The following is a 26,130-nucleotide window of genomic DNA, read 5'->3' on the forward strand; positions in this document are numbered from 1 at the left end:
ACCAGTCAAATATGGTTAAAGACCTTTGTGTTTTCGATTGCAAAAAAATCGAGTAATTATGTGGGATAATTTATCGATTACTTTTTTCTATATCGATCTCATTTTAATAGGATTAAATATTGTTTTTATCCTGCAATGAATTCTACAGGATGAATTCAGTAAGATACGAAACACTATTAAGAATACTATTTAACGTTTAAAAATAAGTTGTGACATATTTTGTTCATCTCATCTATTTCGTTGAGATCTAACACATAGATGGTTTACAGAAAACATTGGCTTAATACAAATATGTTCAGGCATAGAGTTGTATGTAGAAAAAAATGTCTTATATTGAAATATAAAAGAAAGTTCATGTAGTAGAAAATGATCAAATGAAACTTTAAGCTTGATAGAATGGGTTTTGATTTCATTTTTTGCATGCAGTTGAAGCTGGAATTGTCTATGGACAATTATCATACAACTCTACATGGAACTCTATGGAGTTCCATGTTAATCAAATCATACTTCCTCCTAAAAAATGAATGAACACTAGTTTTTAAAATAAATTGGGAAACAACTTTCTGTTTTGATAAAGCATAGTTTTATACATGAACCGTGTTCAATATACGTTTTATATAAATCATGAAAAATACTTGACGGAATGTTTTTCTGATTTCATTTTTTGCATAGAGTTCAAGAAGGAATAACGTTTCACGCAGAATTACTAAAAATGTCTTATATTGAAATAAAAAATAAATTTTATTTATAAGTAAATTATCGAATAAATGTTTAATCCACAAAATAGTCCGTACCATAAAGCCACACTTGCTCACAAATAATCTTTCTTGCAAAAAAATGAATGATCGCTTAATTTGAAAATCGATTCAGAAGAGACTAAGTTTTGTTTTGGGAAATCGTAGTTGTATGCGTGAATAGTGTAGAATATAAATATTAAATAAATCATGAAAAACATTTGACGTTATGTGTTTGTTGTATATATATATATATATATATATATATATATATGTGTGTGTACATAAAACAATGTATGTATATATATATATATATATATATATATATGCCTAAGTATAAAATTGTGAAACTCAAAAATCTCCAAACTACATCAGTTTCAATGAAATTTTGATATGCATGTTAAGATTTGATGAAAATTTGTTGTCATTCTTAACCGATCAGGATCAGTTGATCTCGGTCGGACCATTTCTAAAGTCTGATAAATTTTTATAGTTACTCTAGGACTTTGATGAGCTCGAATAACAAAACAAGATGGCTAATCAAAATACTGTTTTCAGCATAAGATTACATTTTTATTCAGGATTTTAAAAATAAAATTCATATATCTAAAATCATTCTTATTTATTTAATAAAATGAGTTTGAAGGTACGAAAGGTGTCGAAAAAACCCTATGTTAAAGATTATAGATGTAGCGTCACCGCCTCTCTGCCAAGTTGTTGTACTTGCCAGAGGGTGCGCCAGCGACGTCCCTCCGTATAAGATATACATAATGAAGTTATATATCGGTGCAACTGGAAATATGGTGTTTTTAGAGTGCAAAATCCTTTAGAAAATTATATTTCGGGTTTTTTTATGCAGTAAAATTTTAGTGTAAGTCTAATTCTTTTTTTTTCTTATTTATGAAATATTTAATTTATTTTGTAAAATCTGACGATATTATTTGTGCTTTTAGTAGTTGTGATCAGCAAAAATAAAGCGGTAATATTTTGAATGTATATTCTTTACAAACGGTTGCATATGATAGTACAATAATTAAGCATATTATCTTAACAGTTCGCGTTCAGCCATTAACATATTTTAATTTTCAATTAATAAACGGCTTTCTTAGCGTATTCTGATTCATCAGTTATGAAGAAGTTTTTCGGCCTAAAGCGGCAGAGGTTGTTTATCGTTTTTCACTTAAAATTAAAATTCAGAATTTTTCGTGTTTTTCAATTCATAAGATTTGAGATTTGCTTCAACCGAAAACTCCAGAAGTATTTTATCGTTTTTCACGTTTTTTTTAAATTAAAACTAATTTAAAAAAAAAAAACAAAGTAATTTGTGTGCAAGACTAGTTTTATAACATATATAAAATTGTAGTCTGTATAGGTCCGTCATTAGATGAAATGTAATCCTAAACCGTCAGGCGGGCGGGAGAAGTACACATAGTACCCATTTATCGGTGGAATGTATTCGTTCGTCGAAAAAAGTAACAAATTTTTTAAATATATTTGACGATGAAAGTATTTTGTACCTCAATCGAGAGATGAGAACGGGAAACAGAGGGACGGCGTTAATGATTTCCAGTTTGCGGATGAACCGTCAAAAGGGGAAGAGAAGGCAATTAAACGAAACGAGTTGTCGAATGGACAGAGAGGGTCGAGTGGTCTCATCCAAACAGACAAGATGGAAAAATCTGAGTTCACCCTAAAAACACACGGAATCATAGCCCGTTATCTGCAATATGCATCGGTTCCGAACTCGTCTGTAACTGACTTTTGTCTTTTATTCCCTAACTATTTTTTTCTTCTAAAAAAAAAAAATTCAACTACTTTTATCAGATAAATACTTAACGGTAAAAAAAGATTATTCCGTCATTACTGTTTAATATTATAACAAAAAGTAATGTTACAAACTGAAGTGATTTTGTTTAATAACTTCATTTTCGAACATTACGCTTCTATTTTCTTCTTTACAACGGTGACCGCGTGTATAATTCATTGTTTCCCTCAAAAAGAGGTGGGCTAGTTCGTATATTTATACAATCTATCCGTTCCGGAAATTCTTATGACTGTAACGCACAAACATCATAGATTTTCATTTTTTGAAAGTAATATTCAATACACAGCCATTTGTACGATCAACAAAGTGAAGATTCCACCTATAGAATTAAATATAAATTGCGTTTTTGTCTCTATAAAGAAATAATTTGGGAAACCACTTCGTTCCTCACTCTACTTAATAAATCTAGTGTATAATTATTGTTATTTTTGGGCTAAGCCACCTTTTTTCCAGTCTGCCTATAACCGGCTACTGTTATCGCAACTAACACACGCGAATGCTTTTAAGATAAATAAAACAAATTGTACAAAAATAGTGGATTTAATATATTACTTAAATCGTTTCATATTATTTATTAAAAACATTTTAATTAATACTAGTATTAATGATTAAAAATTAAATTTAAATAGTTTACTGCATAAATTATTTGTTTTAAATAAGATTTTTTATCTTTCACTGAATATAAACAAAGAAAAAATGGAAGGAAAAATGGAAAAAATTCGTTAAGAAAGAAAGGGTAAAACTAATTAAAGTGTTTCTGTACAGACAATCTTATCAAAAATTGTATATGATTTATGGGGAGTTTTATGAATTATAATTTTTAGTGAAGAAACATTCATTAAATTACGAACTACCGGCTAGAAAGCGACAGGACCTGACTCAAAAATATTCTATGGTTAATTTAAAACTTGGCAAGATTTTGAAGAAAAACTATCGGAAGGTTTTTTTCAAATATAAACAATTACGCGTATAAAAAGAAAATATCTTAATGTCCACCCGCTCGATTTTTTTTTGAGTGATCTATTTATAGATCTTAACTTATATTATTTAACTGAATCATGTGAACAAACATTAGAAAAAAGAAATGAATTTAAATTTAAATAATTATTTTTCATCAAAATCAACCGATATAAAAAAAATATTACTTAACTGATTACTATATAGTACATTATATAGAGGGATTTTCGGGTAACAAAGTAATGTATTGTAATTTTCATTTCAACACCGTTTAAATTTAACGGTGACGTTATTGCAAGATGTTTTTAAGATAAATCAGCACGTTACAAAGGTATTTAGAAGTTTGATTTTTGGTATCTATTAATTAATCAAATTAGAGTTCTAGAACAGGTATCAAATCGTTTATCGGTACACAATGTATTTATACATTTAGCGTACTGCATTTTATTTAAAAGCTGTTACAAAGGATACGTAAAAGACAAATTATTGCATTTTTTTTATTATTTCCAGACTAGTTTTGCTGAGATATTTTATTTTAGCTTCTGTTGAATGAATTTTATTTTATAATAAATTAATTAAAAGCATAATTAGATTTTCAATATAATTTAATGGATTGAAAATTCATTATTTACATGTAAAAATTAAATTACGGTAACAAAATAACAGTTTCATTATTTACAGTAGATTGTTATAAAAGCAGAATCATTTTTTTTTTCAATTACTGAACACTATTCCCTTGCACCAGTCATCAAGTTTAAATTTTATTTCTCCATTCGTGATATTTTTCATTGTTTATTTTTTTTATTATGAGTACTGAAGTATTTAAATTTATCAATATTGATTTTTAAAATTGACATGTTTTCTAGATATTAAAATTCAAACAATGCTTCGCTTGCTAGATTTGAGTATTCATATAGATTAAACGAACACAATTGAATGTTTCATAAAACATTAACAAAATGAACATTACGAAACATTACAAAATTTAACCTCTCCCTTTCTCCCTTTCCCCATTTCCCCTTTCCTTTTTCCCTTTCCCCCTTTTCCTTTTCTTATTTTCGTTTTTCCCGTTTTCATTTTTACGAAAATATCTTTCCCCCAGTTTCCCCTCTATCTTTCCTCAGTGTCCCCTCTTTCCCTCCTCGTTTCCCTTTCCTTTCCCCAGTTCTCTTTCCCTTGTTTTCCTTTCCCCTTTTCTCATTCCCCCTTTCCCCTTTCCCCTTTTCGTTTTTTATCCTTTCCCCTTTCCATTTCCTTTTCCCGTTTTCGCCATTTTTTCTTTTTCCCATTTTCCCATCTTTCTCTTCCTCCTTTTCCCTTTTCCGATTTTTCCCTTTCTCCCCTTTTCCCTGCGCGTAAATCGGTCCAGTGGTTTTTTTATTTTATAGCGGACACACATATCGGAAACACTGAAATGGAATCGTAAAATATTTAGTATAGCGTGTATTGCTTTTACGTCCAACAGATAGCGCTGTTTTTTTAAACATATTTTTACCTGTCACAGGTGTGACATCTTAAGTGTATAAGTAGTAGGTATATAAAAACACGCGCGTATTCGAATTCGACGTTGTGTCAAAATTTTAAAGCGATCGGTGAAGAACTTTCGGAGATTTAAGATTTTGAATAAACAAACATTTACATTTTTATTTTTATACGTAGATGTAGTTTTAGCATAATTTTATTTATTAGTGTATTTTATGCTTTTAAATTCTCCTGAAAACGTTTTTAATGTTTCTGTTTTACACGACTGCCCAAAAAGGAGTGTAATGTAATTAGGGTGTATGCATGTATATGTATGTATGTTTGTTCCACCGTAGCAGCTCAACGGCTGAACCAATTTAGATGGATGATCCCGCGTTGGAATCCTTAAGTTACCGGGACTGTCATAGACTATATATATATATGTTTAAATTGATTTTAAAGGTTAGTAAAATATATATATATATACACAATTTTCACCCGCACGTTCTTTAATTATCCTATAATAAATAGCAATATTTGTCAGCAATGTTTTTTTTTTGTCAGTCGTGTTATTTAATTTTTAATATTTATCTCTTGTGTCATTCCTGTCTAGAATTTGTAGAACTTTGGTCTTTGAATACTATTTTATAGACACCTATTTTGAAAGTATTGAAATTAGATCCATTTTTACAGCTTCATAATCTTAATTATATTTCTAAGCAAATTTTTATCAAAACAGATTATTTATGAAAAAGTAAAAATTTCTGCAAAAGTACTCTAGGAAAACACAACAGTTTACTTTTAATTGATTTTAATAAATTATTATATTCTACTTGTAGGATGTAATTCCTTAAGCTGTATATAAATATACAAGTACACAAAGATACATCGGTTTTTCCAGAAAAGTATTGTTACATGTGATAAAAAAGCAAGTTTATATTGTTACAGTTTCAGAAAAACGCCTCTTTATACTTTCATAACTTCCTCGATTCAACTTATAAAAAAAAGTTGGAGAACACTTGTATGTATAAACAACAATAACAGCGCGCTTTTTTCTTTGAACATCATCTTACAGAACATTCTGAATCACGCGACCATTATATCTTTCGTACAACTTTATAACGTACTATTAATTTAACGATAATTTTTGGAACGTGCTTCATAAAATAGAGTGTAATGCCCTTAATGTAATGATCTATAAAAAATCTATCGTAGGAGAACCTCGATTAAACGTATACTGTGAACTTTCCTATATCCGTATTAGGAAAAATTTCAGATATAATAAATAAATCTTAACGATATAAAAATAGTTTATAGGAATAAAATGGCTTTAGAAAATGTAGAAAAAAATTCTTTTATAATAAAAAAAATGCAAAAGAACAATATATGAGATGTGATAAAAAAAGAGAATTGTTTTAATTTTGCGCAAGATGGCTTTTCGACTGAATTCATCTTATTCCTCACGAAAAGACAGCATTATAATAAATGTCACCCATATTACAACCGTAGTTAAAATTTGGCAGCCGATTAATTACCCTTTTAATATGAAGGTCTCTTTTAAAGACGGTTTAAGGAATATCCATGCCAAATCATTTTACCGGACGACTTGGATCTCTACCGGCCACATTTTTGTCGGGTTATAATTAAAAATTTATTCTGTTCTGGCGAATATTTTACGATACAGTTGACGAACACGGAAAGCATTTATGGGTCCCGATCGATATATATCCCAGATAAAAAAAAAACATGTACAACTCATTCACAGATATTTAGAACAATAAATTAAATGCAGAAAATAAATGTAGGACTAAATCAAAGCCAGTTAGATCTGAAATATTTTTTCTGCTATAGACTTTTTTTTTTTATTGCTATAATATATTTCTTTATCAGTGGAATAGCGTACCAATCCAATCTTGATGTGATCTATATGACGTAGTATTATGTACAGATCAAAATAATTTATATTTGTAAAGCCGAGACGCTTAATTTATTTAAAAATAATAATGTATTATTATTATTATTATTATTATTATTATTATTCATTTTAAAAGAAATTAAACAAATGTGCTGAATGTTTATTCAATCAAACAATAAAGCGCACACAGAAGTTAACGATAAAATTATTAAAATCTGAAACAATATTGGCCGTTTCAATTTTTAAAAAATCAACATTCGTAGATAACGAAGAAACTGTGTATATACACAAATATTTGTTTATATCCAGAAATATAAACAAAAATTACACTAATAAACAATATTAGTTAATAAACGATAAGCAATATTGTTATTAAAAAAATTTTTAAAAACACAATGAATAATAACTTTATTATAAAAATTGTAAATAAAATCGAAAGTTTTTTTTTCTCAAATCATCCGAGAACAAACCAACGGGTTGCTTTAAAATTTGCAGGATACATTCATGTTATCTCAGGGAAAGTTTAAACCACAGACCGAGGCCCTATTGCGGGTGAAGTTGTGATTTAAATATATTCATTAAAGAGAAAAAAAAATCCTTTTTACTTTCTTATTATAGTTCTGTCACCATGGCAACAGAAATAAGTAATTAATTTTCCGTCGTCAAAATCTGCGTACTTAAGTTACTGTAGTTACAACTATTCTGATTTTGTAATTTAGTTTTTTTCAGGTTTCATTAAAGCCTGATTATTTAATTGTTATTTATCAGTATTATTCTCACAACCATGAGGGTAACGAATACTGCAGAGATCCAGGAGGCGAACCCCTTTGGCTAGCCAGAATGGTGACTGAAGCGAGCTATGCGGCCCTGGGTCAACTCCGGGATTCATCTGGGCTGACCTCGGCCCTGGTGGTCCAGGTCAGCCCAGGTTGTCCAAGCGAGCGCGAACAGCTAGTACTTGTATAATACTGTAGGTATTTATTATTAAATTACATTTTTAAGGGAGAACTGTTTATTTTTAACAGATTATTTATTAAAAGATGGTCGATAATTTGATATAATTGGTTCGAAATCATCCAAAATGGGTGAGGTCAGTGAGAATAGATTTATTATTATAGGTTCATTAATATTTATTCATTTTGACTGTTCAATTGAATGTTATACCAAACAAGGATATTACATTACGATCCAGAAATAAAATGTATATAAACAGTTTCGGGGACATTGGTCGTGATTTGTTTCTAAAAAAACGAGAAATAATTTTTTCATCGGCTTATATTAAACGTAATTAAAATAATTGTAGTATTATATATATATAGTATTATATATAATTATAATTACATATAACAAAAGTATTAATATAGTGCCGTTTATATTGGTGTGTAGAACAAACAGCGTACACATCTTTGCCATGATGAACCACATTAGCACCTACATTTTGAATCAAGGATGATTAAATCTGAACACCGTGGAAAAACTGAATAATTTATTAATTTTAAAAATATAAAATAAAACGATTTTATATAATCAAAGAGCCTGTAGAATACACTTTCTTTTCTCATTTATGGTGTACATTGAAAAAATATAAATTCTAAACTTCATTTAAAAATTCGATTTGAAATCGAGATATTTATCTGGCTCAACGGTTTCAAACGTTACTTTAGATAATTTTGAGATATATTAATATCCCTACAAAAGCTAAACTTCTGAATTACTTTTATACAATTTTTTTACGGACCGGGATATCCACTTTTCTACAACTTTCAACAAAAATTTTAAAAGTTCAACGTACAGTTTTTACAGGCTCACAAGTATTTATTTGGATGGATAAAATAAAAAGACCTTGCGGAGAAAAAATTTAAAAAAAATTTGCAATAATTGTTGTCGAAAATGTCTTGACATCACTAGATAGATCTGTAATTTTTTTATAAGGAGCTTAGCCCCGACAACCCATTTTTTGTTAAAGATGTATCCCTAGCAAAAATTAATAACATTATATAATTATTAATGCGGGGTGAAGCAGAGTCATCAAATCAGACGCGTATATCACAACAATTCTCAGGGATGCACTCGATCGTAAATTTTTCATAGAAAAAATCCTTCAAGAGTAAAAGTACGATTTTTTTTTTTTTTTTTTTATGGAAATGGTGAAAAAAATTCTCAAAATTGACATCTAACCTATCTACGGAGCTTACATCCAAAAGCTTTGAAAAATTCCATTGAACGTAATAGATATAAATTATAGAATTAGAATGCCTTGAACTGAAGAAGGAATAAGGACTACAAGACTTGGGAAGATTTTGGGCATGGAGAGTTTGGCCTCCACCGCTTTGGCAGAAGGCCCGAACCGGTTTGCCAATACTGTGAAGAAATAGATACCGTGGAACACACGATATACTTGTGTCACCGCTAGGACGAACTGAGCCACAAGTTGGCCATTCAAGGTCTGACACCGGATAATACCGTACAATACATGTTAAATGGACATCGTGAATGGAAAGCCATAGCAACCTTAGTCACTAATATTATAAAGACTAAACAACGAGATCCTGTTGAGTGAAACGGGGTAACCTGGAGGTAGGGTCTTACAGGGGCAGCTCTGCTCATGAGAGGGTGGTTCGCTGAGGTGGACCACTCTTGATGACTGACCGGAGACCCCCTGAGTTCGTAGGTAATAAAAAAAAAAGACTGAGACCTGGCTGGATCCCTCCCTAGGGAGGGGGTACGGTTAGAGGCAGGCATATAAAAGACCCAGTCCCAGCCTACTGGGTGAAAGACCCCCGCGGGGAACGGCATAGCCAGGTCCCGCGAGATCTCAGTAGGTTAGAAGCAAAGGCAACCTCTGAGGGTGTGCAATGTATTAGCTGGTCCACCCTCCTAGGTATGGGAGGAAAAAAACACTTGGGAAGATGGTACGTCTCAAGATAATTTTTAAAGACAACAGGGGTCCAATTGCTTACCAACCACGTAAATTTGAAACAATATTTGTTCAGGTTCCGCCTGGCAACTGATGAGCTATGTGTCTGCGGGGAGGTCCAGTCGAACGTACATATGTACCACTGCCCCGCTCTTGGGGAGAGCCAGAGCTCGGGCCACCTTGGAACGTAGTGGTCAAGGGGAAAATTGGGCACTCCTAAGCGGCGAGTCAATGTCGCGTGAGCCGCACTGTCGGACCGTGTGGGAGTTCTTTGATGTAGTTGCATTGTTCAATCAGCATCAATAGTTTACTTAAGGGAGGACTCCAACCACATTGCTAGAGGAAGCTACCCTTGAGTAATCATCGACCAGCCATATATAGCTCCAAGCAGCTATAAAGGATGGGCAGTTACTTGCTGACATACAGCGACCAAGGCGCGGCAGCGAATTTCTGTCCTTTAATTAAATCGACGAAATAAATTTTTAATTTATGACACTTATATATTTTATTATAAGACGGGGTGCGCCTACCCATTTAGAAAATATATGACATGTGATCGGCTGAACACAAAAGCAACAGGTGTAAATAGACCGTGCTTGTATCGTTCACGCAATTAGGTTAGCTCCAGGAGCTATCAGGAACTAGGCCGCTTAAACTGTTTCAAGGTACAGTAGCCCTTCGAGGCACGGACATTCGGTCTCATTCTTTACGGTGACCGATGGGATAGTGCCGGGAGAAATGCCAGTAAATCCAATGTAACTTTCTGACGTCACAAGCTAGTGGTCCAATAAAATGTGATAATCGGCCGAAAAGTTCCTTCTATCCGACTTCTTTCTAATATGACGTCACAGCTGAGGGGAACATCCTGACAGCGTTTTTTTAACAATAGAACCCTTCTGTCTAACCAATTAACTACGATATAGCTTATGAGTCAGCTATGAGCATAATTATAATTCTTTTATCAGTTTTCTCTCTGAACTTTTAATAAATGTTACTGATGATAAATGTTACTCTATATACTTTTTCAATATTTTCCCTAATGGAAATCATGGAAATTGTTTTTAAAATGATTACTGTGACAAAAATTCGTTGGCTAATTACGATGTTAATTATAACAGTACATTGTTTTGTAATATAACAAAAAAATTATTTTTTTACTAAACCATCATTTTACTATTTTTCAAAATTTTATAATATGATCGATCCTTAGATTTTCGTCTACAACGGTGAATACTGTATCCTGTTTTTCATGAAATCTTTACTATATAATCTTTTCCTTGAATTTTTAAATAGTATATAATTTATAAAACATGCCTCCTTGAATTATAAGGAGGGTAACTTGTATTCAATGGAAAATATATCACCTACTTTAAATGTAAGGGAAAAATTATTATAATACTATTAATTTTTTTTTTAAAGTTTCAAACAAAAACATAGCATGAATTTTAAGACTACAAAACAAGCAACATTTTTAGAGTATAAATTCTACATTATATTTAGTTATATCATTTTTATAAAAAAAAGAAGTTAAAAACAATAGTATTATAGTATTTTTATTATTACTTTACAATCTTCAAAAAGTTTTCTAAAGAAATAAAAGTTTTCCTACTATTTTCCCCCTTGTTTAACTAATAATAACAACAAACTGTATAATCGGTTGTAACTTTTTAATATATTTACATGGTATCAAGTATTGTTTTAAAATATAGAGAAAAGTAATATTTAAGTAAGGAAAAATTATAAGCTAAATCGATTAGAAAATATACTAGTGTAATTAAAGAAAAACTTTTCATTTTAAATTTGTTGACTTGAAAACCTTAGTTGACTTTAAAATGTTCTATTACACATATACGTATGTTTTATTCTTGATTTCCGAAAAACTTAAAGAAATCCAATTTTCTTGACATATTACTGAATTTTTTAGTTATATATTTTAATGATACTAAACTTTTTATTGAGTGATAGGTATTAAACTTTTTATTGAGTGATGATAGGTATTATTTTACTAGTTAAATTATTATTTTTTTTAATAACTATATAGAACTAACTGAATAGTTTAGTTTAACTGTACGGTAGGGTTAATACAATTTATTTTCATTTCGCTACAGTTTATTTTCATTTAGATTATCGGGCAAAATGTCCCATTTTTTCGATTATTTTATCGATTTTTGATGTGTTAAGACCTCCAAACCTTGTCTATCATCAGCTTTTACACGGCCTTCTTGAAACTGTTTTTACCACTGATAAACCCTTGTTGTCAACAGAATATTCAAAATCCTTTTATACTAATTTTCAGCACTTCATTGTACCCTTGACTTTTAAACGAAATAATTCGCCATTCGTAATAAGAGACGTTCTAATTAATCGGCTGCCAACTTTTAATATGAATGAAAATATTGATATACATTGTAGACAGTGCTGCCGTAGCGCGGGAAAAAGATGAGTACAATGGAAAAAACAGCGCGCAGAATTAAAAAATTCTCGTCTTTTTATCACTTCTAGTATATATATATATATTATAAACCTATGTGTATATAAACAATGAATTAAGTAATAACAAATTCCATGGGAGCGAATGAATTTGTTCCTTAAATTCTTTTTTCCGTATAACCGGGTCGCGGTAAAGGCGTATCCACAGAATAAATGAAAATGTACGGAAATTCAAAATATAGAAATTATATTTATTGATAGAATAGTAGAAAATAAATAGAATGTGAATAATTTATAACAAATAATGTATTAGTAATAACTTACACTGGTCAGTACAGGACTGATTTCTTTTTAAACGACTGTACTAATACATACAGGTACTGTAATATTATGCTGTTAATAAAACAAACCTGATATAGTTCATCTCAAAATAAAAGAATAAACAGGGAATATTCTCATAAAACGGTGAAAATTTTGACAATTTTTTACAGTCCCCCAGATATAGGGTATTATAATCCACAAATTTTACTATACACTGCCATTGAAAAGTGACTTCATCAATAAATAAAATTGGATTTATCACCGTTGTCTAGAAGCCAACGACACAAGATTAACCGCTGGGGGTAATCGGCTGGCTAAAAAATTTTGAACCTTCTGCAGGCAGAAATCTACCGTTGATGAGCCACACTTTATTTTTTGACAAACAGTACGACATCAAATTCGCCTTGCCTGGGCTACGTTGAATATGCTGAATCACACGACGTTCATCATTAACACGATGATTTACTTCGCGTTTAACAGAAAGCAAACACGATGGAAATTAAATTTTCGTTCGTAAATGCTGGTACACCGAAGAAAAGTTTTCGTATTTGGAATCCGCCTTCCAAGAAATCTCTCCTGTTATTCGGGCAGCTTCAGAATTTCCGTTACAAAATCCATAAATAAAAATTATATCGGCATATTCCTCGTTAGAAAATTGTACGGAATTTTTACCCTACGATATGAAAACACTACACTTCCTTTATCTGTATGATAATTTATAACAACATATTAAAACGAAGTACACAATTTTCATTGTTTATCAGCTGTTAGTATTGCCAATCTACAATAATTTTTTTTTTTAAATATATCAAAGGTAGCACACATTACAATTTAGCTTTTTACGAAATTATTTTATTTTATTTGTATAAATTATTGAATATATACACAGTTAAAATATTGTTTTATAAATTTTATATTTCTTTTAAAATTATTTTCTAACGTTAATTCAAGTTTATAATAATATGCTTAATTTTAATTAAAATGATTTTATAAAAATCAAAAAATTCTATGTAGATTTTTAAATACTTCGACTGTAGGGACCTTTTAAATTTACTGTGGTATATCGAATTACCTTCATATATCCGCATTAACTCAAAATTTACTGTGTACAATACTTTCAAGAAAAGTATATAATCAAAAAGTCTTTAAAATCGCTAAGACTTAATAAAATGAGATACAAATTTTTTCTGTAATTATGAATAATACTTAATGAAATAAAAATACTCCTGCTTTTATCATTTAGTTTCTAATTATAACAATTTGTGTTTTTTCTGTTCAGTTCCGTCTAGGCTGAGTAGAAGCATAATTATATATAATTTATAATGCACTAATGAGAGATACCTGCAATCGAAATCTACCACCCACTTTCGAATTATAAAGCTACAGACATACGGGTTAAATAAAAATACCGTAAGCATAAAATAGTAACATCATGAATACTTGCACATTCTCAAACTAATAAAGCGAGATCACAAAATGCATGTCTGTATATTTATGTATGTGTGTATCTCTCTCTCTCTCTCTCTCTCTCTCTCTCTCTCTCTCTCTCTCTCTCTCTCTCTCTCTCTCTCTCTCTCTCTCTCTCTCTCTCTCTCTCTCTCTCTGTGTGTGTGTGTGTGTGTGTGTGTGTGTGTGTGTGTGTGTGTGTGTGTGTGTGTGTGTGTGTGTGTGTGTGTGTGTGTGTGTGTGTGTGTGTGTGTGTGTGTGTGTGTGTGTTTACCGAAAGGATACAAGGGAAGAGTTTAGAGACGAAGAAAAGTTTGTGTTCTTAAACTTCAAACATTCAGATATTTATACAAAAATCAGATAACATAAAAAAGAATGTTACATCTATTTTTGCTACAGAAAAACTATAATTCCATAGCAATATCATGATTTAAAAATAATTTTTTTTTCATAAAATGACAATCTAAATGTGTTTATATATGCTAAGCATCATAATCGTATTGATTGTAGGCGACAAGACGAATTTACCCCCTAAAAGTGGCAAAATCATTCATAAGATTCATACATACGTATTATGTACGATTTTTTAAAGAAAGTTAGGATTGAATTGATTTTTTGTTAATCTTCTTTACCGAGCCAAGTATTCTCATATCTTATATCTCCATGTCAAGCCCATACCGAAATTCAGGTGATGTCGAGCCCCAAAACTAAAACCCTAATTCTGTTCACCACAAGAAATGACTGTACAATGAATATTTAAGAAAAAAAGATTTTTATTGGTGCCTTTTGTATCTCAGATGATTTACAATCTTAATAATAAAGATAGTTAAATCAACAAATTAATATTCCTTTGAAAGATTCATTCCTTTGAAAAACAACACTATATATATATATATATATATAGAGAGAGAGAGAGAGAGAGAGAGAGAGAGAGAGAAGAGAGAGAGAGTGAGAGAGATTTATATATATAAACATAAGCGCGCGCGCATACACACACACCCCGCACGCGCGCACACACACACAGAGCTCCACCTCAGAAGAAAATTTATGTATATAACTATTTAATATGTATAATTCACAAATTTCTTAAATTAAAATTTTTACGACTTCAAATATTTATTTTAGAATAACTGAAGTTAATTTCACTATTTGCAAATTAAAAAACATGAAAAATGGAAACAGTTTAGAATATGGACTGAATATTTGTTTAATTGACATGTTAAAAATTCAACAAGGAAATGATGGAAATGTAATTTCCTCATGCGAAGAAAGAGCAAAGCAATGATACATCTATAGATTATTCCCTATGAGGTGTGATTGACATAAAATCAATTTTAAATATTTATTTATCTTTACAACATAAACTGAATTAAATAATATACAAATCTAATATACTAATAATGTCAATACAAATAAAAAATTGTTAAAGTTATTAAAATCATACATGAATCATTTAATTATAAAATAATTCGCTTTTCCTTTAATAGACGACACTAGTATCTTAATGTTTAAAACAAAGACAACTTATTTAGATTTTAAAATCTAATTTTTTTTTCATTTTAATTGAAAAAGTAATTTTATTATTTTATACTGAGAACACTTAAAAATGAACCGAACCGTCTCGAACTGCAGTTATTTGAGGGCACCTTTTACGCTGCGTCTACTAGCACCATTATTGCTTGTTTATATTAGTACTCTGGTCTATTTTAAACTATTCATGGTTCAGTGCAGTATAATTTTGTTCTTAGCAGTTGTGTTTTTCTAAAATGGATTATTCGGTCGAGGAAAGGATTATCACAGTGGAAGGTTATGTGCATTTTGGATCCTTTGAAGAAACACGTTAAAAATTCGTAGAAAAGATTTTCGAATGCCAGCAAAGAGAAGGATACATAATTTCATTAAAAAATTCCATTTAACGTACCCATTCCTTTGAAAAAAGCATACATAATTTCATTAAAAAATTCCATTTAACGTACCCATTCCTTTGATAAACAACACTCTCGCTCTATATATATATTCACAGAACTTCTCCTAATCCGAAAAATTCTACACCTACATTATTACAACGAAGAATATTTATATCAAATACAATCTTGTCGTTAGAATTTTCACAATTTAAATTTTAATCCGTACTGTGTAAGAATTGTGTAATAATTAAAGAGAACAGTCCAACCCAATCGTTTTAATTATTACGACTGGCTTCTCAAAATATGTCATGGACAGATTCACCCGACGCTGTGTTTCATGTCAGACAAATATTTATAAACACTGTTCCTTCCAAGCTGGAAATTAAATTACCTTATTGGATAGTTTATATATATATATATACACACACACACACACACCAGGCTATTTTATAATAATATTAAAAGTTAAAATTAAAGAGTACAACTTTAAATAAAAAAATAATAAAAAATCAACATAATTAGTCCCTGTTAATGATACCAAATAAAATTTACATAATATTCATGTAGAATTAGATAGTTTCAACATAGAAAAAGAAGAGAGAAAAGAGAATAAGAGACAAGAAAAAGGATTAACAAAAAAAATAAAAACAGTACGGTTTAATTTAATTTATCCGGGTATGTTAATTCACATATCAGGTACTGGATAACTGAAAATCCTCACAGGTTACTTGAGCATCCACTTCACGATGAAAAACATTGGTGTATACTGTGCCGTTTCTGGTAATCATACACTGAAGCAGATATTTTTTGACCGGAATATCAATACAGAAGTGTAACATAAAATTTTCGAAGAATTCTACGACCAGTTAACATATTAAGAAAAAATATGGCTTCTTCTAACAAGACGAAGCAACCTGTCATATCAAACTATTCTCTAGAACGGATTCACGCGGCTTTTACAGAAGAACGAACTGTCAACAGAGGGTGGTATCCTCGGCGTTCTCTAGATTTGTCTAGTTGTGATTCTTACGTTTGGGAGTTATTTGAAAGATATAGTTAACGAATCAAATCCCCACACTATTAATGAAATGAAAACTGGCATTTAACAAGGAATCAACGGCACTGACAACGTTTGCCAAAGTTGAGTCTCAATATGATCACGAGCACCAAATTGCATCGTTGCTCAGGACGCTCACTACGACCATCTTTTGTAAAATATGGTAAATATGTATGTAACATGACGCTAATTAAATTCAGAATTTAATTTAATTTACATTTTCATTATTTCATTTCATTCGTAAAATTTTACATGTGACAACCGTATTCAGTCTATACGGTTCGGTTTTAAGTTGCTCACCCGTTGCAATTGTGCGTTTCAGAATGAATATCGTAACGATATTAGATAAGTTTTAAAGTTATTTAATATTTATTAAGTTTTACTTACATTAATAAATTATACATGAATGAAAAAGCAATTTAAATAGATTTTCCTATAGGTGTTCTACGTGAGCACAAATCGTCACGGTATATATCCAGCCGATAGGAGAGTTCATCCGATACTTCAATCACCAAGTTTGGAATAATCTATGCAACAGCTGCATCAATCCTATGTCTCAAGTCGGGTAGGTCGGGCGATAACGGTGGCACATACACTTGAACCTTTATAAACCCCCAAAGAAAAAAGGTCTGTAGTTTTTATTGCAGTTGAGGAAAGAGCCATAGTTGTAGCTTATCAAGATAGTTCATTCCAGACAAACTTGCTTCTGAGAAAAGGAACAGGCCATAACTTGCCGTCGGGATACGGCATAAAAAAACATTGATTTTGGGGAGTCATTCACACTGCAATATTTTGTGAGCATTTTCTGATCTCCAGACACGCACATTATTTATGAGAGTTTACCTTTCCATTAATATGAAATGTTAATTCGTCACTGAATACAAGATAAACAAAGTCTTCATCGTCACGGTACATCATTTCATTTTCGAAGATAGCACGCAAACCATAATTTTTTGGCTTTAAAGCTTGTACCAGCTGTAAATGATATGGACGCAGTTGTAATAGTTTCATTAAAACCCTCCACACAGACTTCAGTAAAAATGCAAATTCGCGGCTAGCCTTCCTAACAGATTTCCTAGGGCTACGCACAAAACACTCTCTTACACTTTCAACTTTGTCTTCGGACACACTCCGTTGTCCAGTACTCTTCCCTTTAGAAATACAACGAGTGGTTTCAATTTGTTTATCTGTCTACGAATGTTATTATCATTCGGGGATCAGAGCGTAACCACAAACGGAACACACGTTGAACGGTAATTACAGATTCACCCTTTCCAAACTGCAAAACACAGAACGCTTTCTGTGGGGACAGTTGCAACCTTTGCTATAGCGCTTTCAAGTGGAAAGTACACGAAACAGTTTATCAGCTTGCGCACACTAAAACCGTTTGAGTTGCTCTTACATTTCATGTACAGAGTGTTCCAAATGGCACAACCTTATGGAATAATGTTTCCTTCTGTTGTTGCAGGTTTAATTGAGGAAAAATGGATTAGCAATGCTGCAGAGAATATTCATTGTCTCCCAATACACAGAAAATTATGTTGTGAATGTACCAAATAAGTATCAAGCGGTTGTACGACAAGTTCCAAGAGACAGGGAATATGACAGATACCGCCAAGAGTGGTCAACCGACAGTGCTAACACCAGAAAAGTTGAAGCGCATATTCTGTTAGTCCCAAGAAGTCTGTGCAACGCCTATCTAGCCAGTCTGGTCTCTCCGTCGGTAGTGCCCACGCGGTATCCCGCAAGTGTTTAAGGATGTATCTGTACAGAATTCGTGTTTTTCACCAGTTGTTACTTGCAGATACTGGAAAACGTGAAGCTTTCTTTCAGCGGTTCATGTCATCTGTAACGCTAGATGGGGAAATACTCGATGATTGGTTTCGGTCTGATAAGACGTGGTTTTACCTTAATGGATACATGAATGCACAGAATTCACGCATTTGGTGTATGGAAAATCCACTTCAGCTGCACAAGTTTCCTCTGCACGGACAAAAACCCGGTGTTTGGTGTGCAATGCCACGTAGGCGAATCATCATGGCATTCTACAATGAGACAGTAAATATACAGACAGTAGCGCTACATACAGCTGGTGCAATAATTTGTAAACACTATACCTGCAGACCGTCTACAGTACACGTGGTTTCAGCGGGACAATGGTACGGCTCAAAGAGCCAACAACACTATGACTTTCTTGGATCAGTTTTTTCATGGAAAAGTGATTTTGAAGGGGTTGTGACCCCCTCGGTCTCCTGATTTATCCCCTCTTGACTTTTTCTTGTGGGGATACCTTAAGGATGCTGCTTACAAAACTGACCCCATACCATTCCCGAATCCCAGTGCGGAATTGAACGATGTGTCACTGCGACTCTTCAACAAACGTTACAACATGTGTTTAAGAGCATGCAACGTCGTATTCAATTATGTGAATCGCATAATGGAGGCACTTTCAAAAAATATAGTAAATTGATTTTATTATCATTATCATTATAGTAAATTCACTCATTTTCCCGTAAGATTGCTTCACTTTTGGAACACTCTGTTAATTAATCAATGTACGTAACACTTGAGAAATATTACGTAGCTTTAAAACCCCGATATTTATTTTGAAACCCACGTATATAGTCAACACCAATAACTCAATTTACTACAAATTATAAATCAGTTCTATTTTATTTCTCTTCAGTTACTCAGTTACAATAAAAAATACATGGAAGTTTTTTGGGTAAAACTAATCTGTAATTATAGTGCGGTCAAATAAAACATTTTAAGATATTTAGAATATACATTAACTAATTAAACTTTATGAAATAAGAACGAAATAATTAATTTTAATTACTATTATAATTTTATAGTTCACAAAGAGAAAATGACCATGTGCCTAAATCATATAAATAAAATTAAGATCAAGACATAAATGAAAATATAATTAAGCTGTAAATGTAATTACAAATTATATTATACTCCTAATAAAAATTATCCAAGAGGCTAATAATTAAATATTTACAATCAAAAAATAGCTGCTAATTAAAAATATTTCCCATTGTTATAAAAACAATCTTTTAGCGGCTAAATATTAAAGTTTTCCTAAAAAATATACAGCCTCTGTATTTTCAATAAAGACGGAAACGTTTTTTTTATTTTTTTATTTTACTCTGGGGCGAATTCATGTGATGTTCGGTGCCACTTTAATCGTAACAGATTTTCGTTATTGGTGGCATAATCGTGAAACAAAGCCCAGAATCCCAATCTGTTTTCCTAAAACATGCGTAAACCTGAAATTCAAGGCCAGATTTTATACGTTTTGGAAAGTTCGAGACATGAGTAAAATTATGTGATTTCGTTGTCACCAACCGGAGAATCTTTTTTTTTTTTTTTGTTATTTTAATATCTATTCTGAGCCATCTCTAGAAAAATATTCCATGAGGAATTAATGGTTTTTATAAATTGTGATAACAGATATTATACTGATAAAAACTGACGTAAAATAGAATAATTATTCAAAGGAACAACACATACTTAACGTTCCATTTTCAACCTAATTCTTCACTAAAACGGGTTATATTTATCGAATAAACAGAAAAAGTAATAAAGGTTTGATCTTTTATGTTTCTATCCATGAAAACTTCTGTGACATTAATTAAAAAATTTTTTTCCAGATAAACTGAACCAAATCATATTTAAAAAAAAAAAAATATAAAAACTTATTTCAAAACATTTTTAGCCATCTTTGCGATCATCCAGATCCAAAGACCGGTGCTGCTTTTCTTACAATAGTGGTTCTTTCTGTAATAAAGCAAACACGTATTTAGTGTATAATATTTAATAAGACAGGATGACAAGATTTTATTTTGCTAAAATATAGCAACTGATTCTACTTGTGAAAGATGAAACGTTGTTGAGGAAAAATAAAAACTTTACGGCCTTAAAAACTACAACTGAAAAGATTTTTGTATCTAATTAAAAATCCACGCGTTGAATAGTATATAAACATTTTCATGACTTAAAACGGAAATCCACCACCAATTCGGGATATATTTTATATATATATATATATATATATATATATATATATATATATATATATATATATATCCTTGGTTGATCGCTTCTTATAGTAAAAGGTAGTCCGGCACATTAATATTATATCTTTAGAAAAATAATTCTATTCAAGTTATAGCTTTGTAAAGACAATAACTCAGTTTCTCGTATTTTCTCGCACCAGGTTAGAAACAATATAAGTAATATATATATATATATATATATATACATCTTTTTTTTCTTGTAAATTAAATATATATTAAACGCTATTACTTCCAAGTTGATATTAGCTTATTGGATGATTTATACACACACACACACACACACACACACACACGCGCGCGCGCGCGCGCGCGCGAGTCTATTATATAACATTAGTAAAACCTTAAATAAAAATGATGATTTTTTTTAAAGGGGATGTAATTATTTTATGTTAATGATACATAATATCCGTGAAAATGAAATAATTTCAAAATATAAAGAGAGAGAGAGAATATAAGAAACAAGAAAAAGGATTCAGCTCTTCTAACAAGAACAGAAATCTTGATAATAACACCTAACAAGTACAAAGTTATGTAAATAAAATAAAAGTATTTTCGATATACAGTTTCTACTTTATATTAACAGGCTGACTGCTGTGAGACCCAATTTTGGGTCTTAAGCTATACGTATAGCTGGACTCCTAAGATCCGTTTTGATGTCTCAGTATAATAGTGATTTCCAACTCATAGGGTTTTCATTACTTCTTATTTTTCAGGACAGAAACGTAATGTTGTAAAAGGACAAATTACAACGATTCTAACCGTATACTTAGCTTCTTTATGCTTGCCTCATTCAAAAGTTACAAAGGTATTTCCCAAAAATTATAAATTTTACGGTATTGTAATAAATTAACAGCTGATTCTTACAAATAAATGTAATTTTTAGATTAATTTAATTATTTAGATGAGAATATTTAATTTTTTTTTTCAATTTGCTCCTTCATATCATCAGTGAATGAACTATATTTGGTAATATGCTTAAGAAATTTTTTTTTTCCAATTATCAGTTACAATTTCGGGGATGTGCTGTGCATATTTGCCTGGACTGTTTTTTTCCTAAATCACTATTAGATCGACAATAGTTATAAATAAATAAAAGTTTAAATAGTATTCATAAATTTCTTTTAAATATTTTTAAAAACTACTTCTTTCATTTTTTTTTTGATGTCAGATATCCTTTTATATATATATATATATATATATATCCTTTATATATAGGAATAATTATTTAATTAATTTTTTTAATTAATTAAATTTAAAAAATAAATTAAAAAAAGTTAAGACAAAAAAATTGGAAGTGTTTTCCACGTGGACTACAAAAAACCTGTGTTCTTAGAATTTGTTATTTCACATGACTGAAATAAATGTTTTTTCCTTGCTTCATCCTCGTAAATAAAATTTTTACTGCAATTATAAGACTCCCACACATTTGTCTCTCATTCGCTGAAATTATCTGTTTTTTAGACGTCAATTTGTGTCTTACTCACAGAAATGCTGTCTGACCCACATTTATTTTTATTATAATTGTTTTATTTCTTTTTTAATAATTACGCAGAATTTAAGGTAGAATGAAATTTTGTATGGAAAATGTTCAAAATGATTGTAAAGAAAACTTAAATTGGGGGAAAAATTTTGTAACAGTTAGTCAAGTGTTTCTGATTTAGATATAGCAGTCAATCTTTTAATCAGAATATACCATAATAATAATTTTTTTCGAGAATAATTCTAAAGATTCTTGAATCACTAAAATCGGTAGCTTTTACAAATATAAAATAATCTATTAAATAACGGTAACGACCTACATATCGGCGTCTGTGATGAATGGTCGTTTTTGTAGCAAAAAATAGCTTTCTAATCATATTATGAAATATAATTTATTCACAAGTATCATTAAGAAGTAAATTGAAAAAACGTTAAATAATTCTCAAAACTATCCAAGAAAAGTTTGAAATCTCGCTTAGAAATAATCAGTAAAACTCATTGGTAATATAAAATGGTAAATGATTGTATATTTCCTCTTTAAAAAAATATATATTAACGTATTTATAATTTTTCAAAATTTTATTTATTTAAAACCGCGAATAATTACTTACTAAATGTTACTATGATTTATATAAAAACTATATTTATATTTACTTAGATACATATAAGTGTTAGGTGGTAAACTATCACCTTCTCTATTATAACAATATTTTTAAACAACGGATGTGACGGAAGAAATAACTAAAATCCCTAATACATTTTTGTATTCTACAAACAGAAAATAAATAAATAATGTAACAATAAATTCCAGTCAAAGGAAATCTTAAAGTTAGTTTATTTTTTTAGGAATATTTGAAAGTCTCCAGGTATCCCACACAGCTTTCTGGATTCGGGGCCCGTAAGTAGCCACATCCCTTGTTCGTGACGCGTGAACGAGGTGTAGTCTTGTACAGACAGAGCGGATCATACCTGAGATTCATGCTTAATTAAAACTCAATCACCAAAGAACACCCGTACCCTCAATCTAGTATTCAAATACGAATAAAAGCAACTACCTTAATTAGGATTCGAACCTGAGAACACTCGACTTCAAAACCAACCGATTTACAATGACGAGTTTTACCACTACACCAACCCGGCGGGTTAGTCTAGCCTTAAAGTATCAAGCAGCAATCATAGTTATAATTTCTCGATAGTCGTGGGAGGGAGCATTATTTACCCAGATGGTATAATCACGTAATTGATCGATGTCGTTTTGTGCTGATCTTCTAAAATATAACATGATGAAAGGTAAATTTCTGTCCCGATTAGATTAAAGAGTCATCTGATCACAGGTACGACATTTTTAAAGAACAACTTCGCTCTTTCCTCAAAATTGTACGGCATTCGAATAAATTGTAAATAAAGAACTATAAGTACAAATATGCCTTAAGTTTAACGAAATTTTTATAATCGCTATATAATAATAAAACCCATAATTAAAAAAACACTTCACAAATTTAAAATCATAAAAAATTTATTTAGATAGCTTACAGATTTGGTTGAGGTCTCATTTCATAGTAAAACACATCGAGTTTTGACTCATCTAGTTCATGAATACCGAATTCGGTCACCAGGGCTGTCACCAGTGTTGTTAAAAATGGATACATTTACTGGTGCAGAACGTGCTGTTTGTTTTGGTTTCATGATTTGCAGTCAGCAACTGCAGTTCAACATAATTTTCGTAGCGGGTACGGTAGGGAGTTTCCTACAGGCATACAATTTACTCTTGGCAACAAACCTTCGTCGAGACAGGTTGTTCTGTTAGAAAATCACCAAGACGTCCACGCGTCCCTGAAGCTGATGTGGAACGACTCAGAAAAAGCTTTGCACGTAGTCGAAGAAATCAACTCGATATGCCTGACGAGAGACTGGCATTCCACAAATGACTGTTTGGCTGGTATTACATAAATTATTGCACTTGAAGCCGTACAAAATAACCACGGTTCAACACATTACATATTACGAAAAAGTTGCTCGGTTGTAGTTTTGTTTGGAAATGATCGATAGAATTGCAGACAACGATACATTTTTAGACAATGTAATTTTTAATGATGATTCTACGTTTCACATCAGCGGCAAGGTGAACACCTGTAACTTCCGAATATGGAGAAACAAAAACCCTCATGAAACTTTGCAGCACATTCGTAATACCCCCAAGGTCAATGTTACTGTACCCTAAGCAAACAAAGACTATACGGCCCGTTCTTCTTCCAGAAGGCAACTGAAAACAGTATAGTTTATCTGGATATACTTTAAAATTTTCTGATTCCTCAGTTAGATGAAGATGACCAAGACAGACGCCATTACTATCAGCAAGACGGGGCACCATCTCATTACCGCCTAGAAGTCCGAGATTTTCTTCATACTTGATCTCCAGGTCGGTGGATCGGTCGTGAAGGTCCAATTGCGTGGCCACCTCGCTTCCCAGATTTGACCCCGCTAGAGTTTTTCTTGTGAGGTTTCATTAAAAATCGTGTTTATGTACCACCTTTGCCTGATAATCTTATTGAGCTAAGACTTCGAATTATTCACAGCTGCAGACGTAACGTTCGACTTGCTGGTTACAGTCTGGAATGAAATATGTCGCATTACAAACGGAAGCCATTTGAACCAAAGTTAATGCAGGGTGACAAACTCGGTGTGTTTTGATATGAAATGAGACCTCAACCAAATTTTTAAGTTTAAAAGTCTAAATAGATTTTTATATGCTTTTAAATTTGTGATGTCCTTTTTAAATCCCCCCCCCCCCGATATGTTATAGATGTGTAATAACAAAAACTACATTTTATCTCATTATTTGAAATTTTATAAAATATTTATTAGAAAATAATCGTTATCGGTATCACTAAATTTTCATGGTAAGTGACCTATAAGATGATTTCTGACCCTTCTCCCCTCTACATCATTACCCACGTGAGACCCCCAACTTCAAAATGGAATAGCATAGATGCTCCATTTATAGCTAGAAATCGCCGAGGCAAATTTGGGGATCTTTGATCCAACCAATCCCGAATTATTAATTTGAATAGACTCCTTACAGTTCCACGCAAGAATGAAAGAAAATTGTTCCTTCCCTGAATTTTTCGACGTTTCATGATCCTCAATTGAAAAAAATTGAAATTTTAAATTTATAATTAAAAATAATATTACAATAATAAAATAATACTATTATATTTAAAAAATTATTTAATTATAATATTAAAATAATATTACATTAAAAATTTAGAACACAACAGTTGAGACCACCAATTTGACAGGGCGTTTACGTTGATATAATTTTAAAACATACGACGACCAACTGTTATGTTTTACGCAAATACCACGATTTTCTAACAATTTTCATGTGAAGTTTTAATTAATGTCATAAACAGAACGAATATGAGAGTTCCTAAAGATAGATTTTAATTCCGAAAGCGCTTGAACGTGTTGAATTCAATTGTAGGTAAGCGGTTTTTTTTATAATTAAGAATTAAAAATTAGAAATTAATGATTAAAATAAAATAAATATTATTTTTTTCATTTTTTAATACATGATAGAATTCGTTTGAAATAAT

General features: G+C 31.1%; 1 long non-coding RNA gene across 1 annotated transcript in view; it reads right to left on the minus strand.

Annotated features, from left to right (window-relative positions):
• The window catches only part of LOC142322846 (uncharacterized), a 290,714-nt gene that overhangs the window by 88,011 nt on the left and 176,573 nt on the right, over positions 1-26,130 (minus strand). The window lies entirely within an intron of this gene.

This window comes from Lycorma delicatula, chromosome 4, assembly GCF_047948215.1.
Source record: "Lycorma delicatula isolate Av1 chromosome 4, ASM4794821v1, whole genome shotgun sequence".
Classification (NCBI taxonomy): Eukaryota; Metazoa; Arthropoda; class Insecta; order Hemiptera; family Fulgoridae; genus Lycorma; species Lycorma delicatula.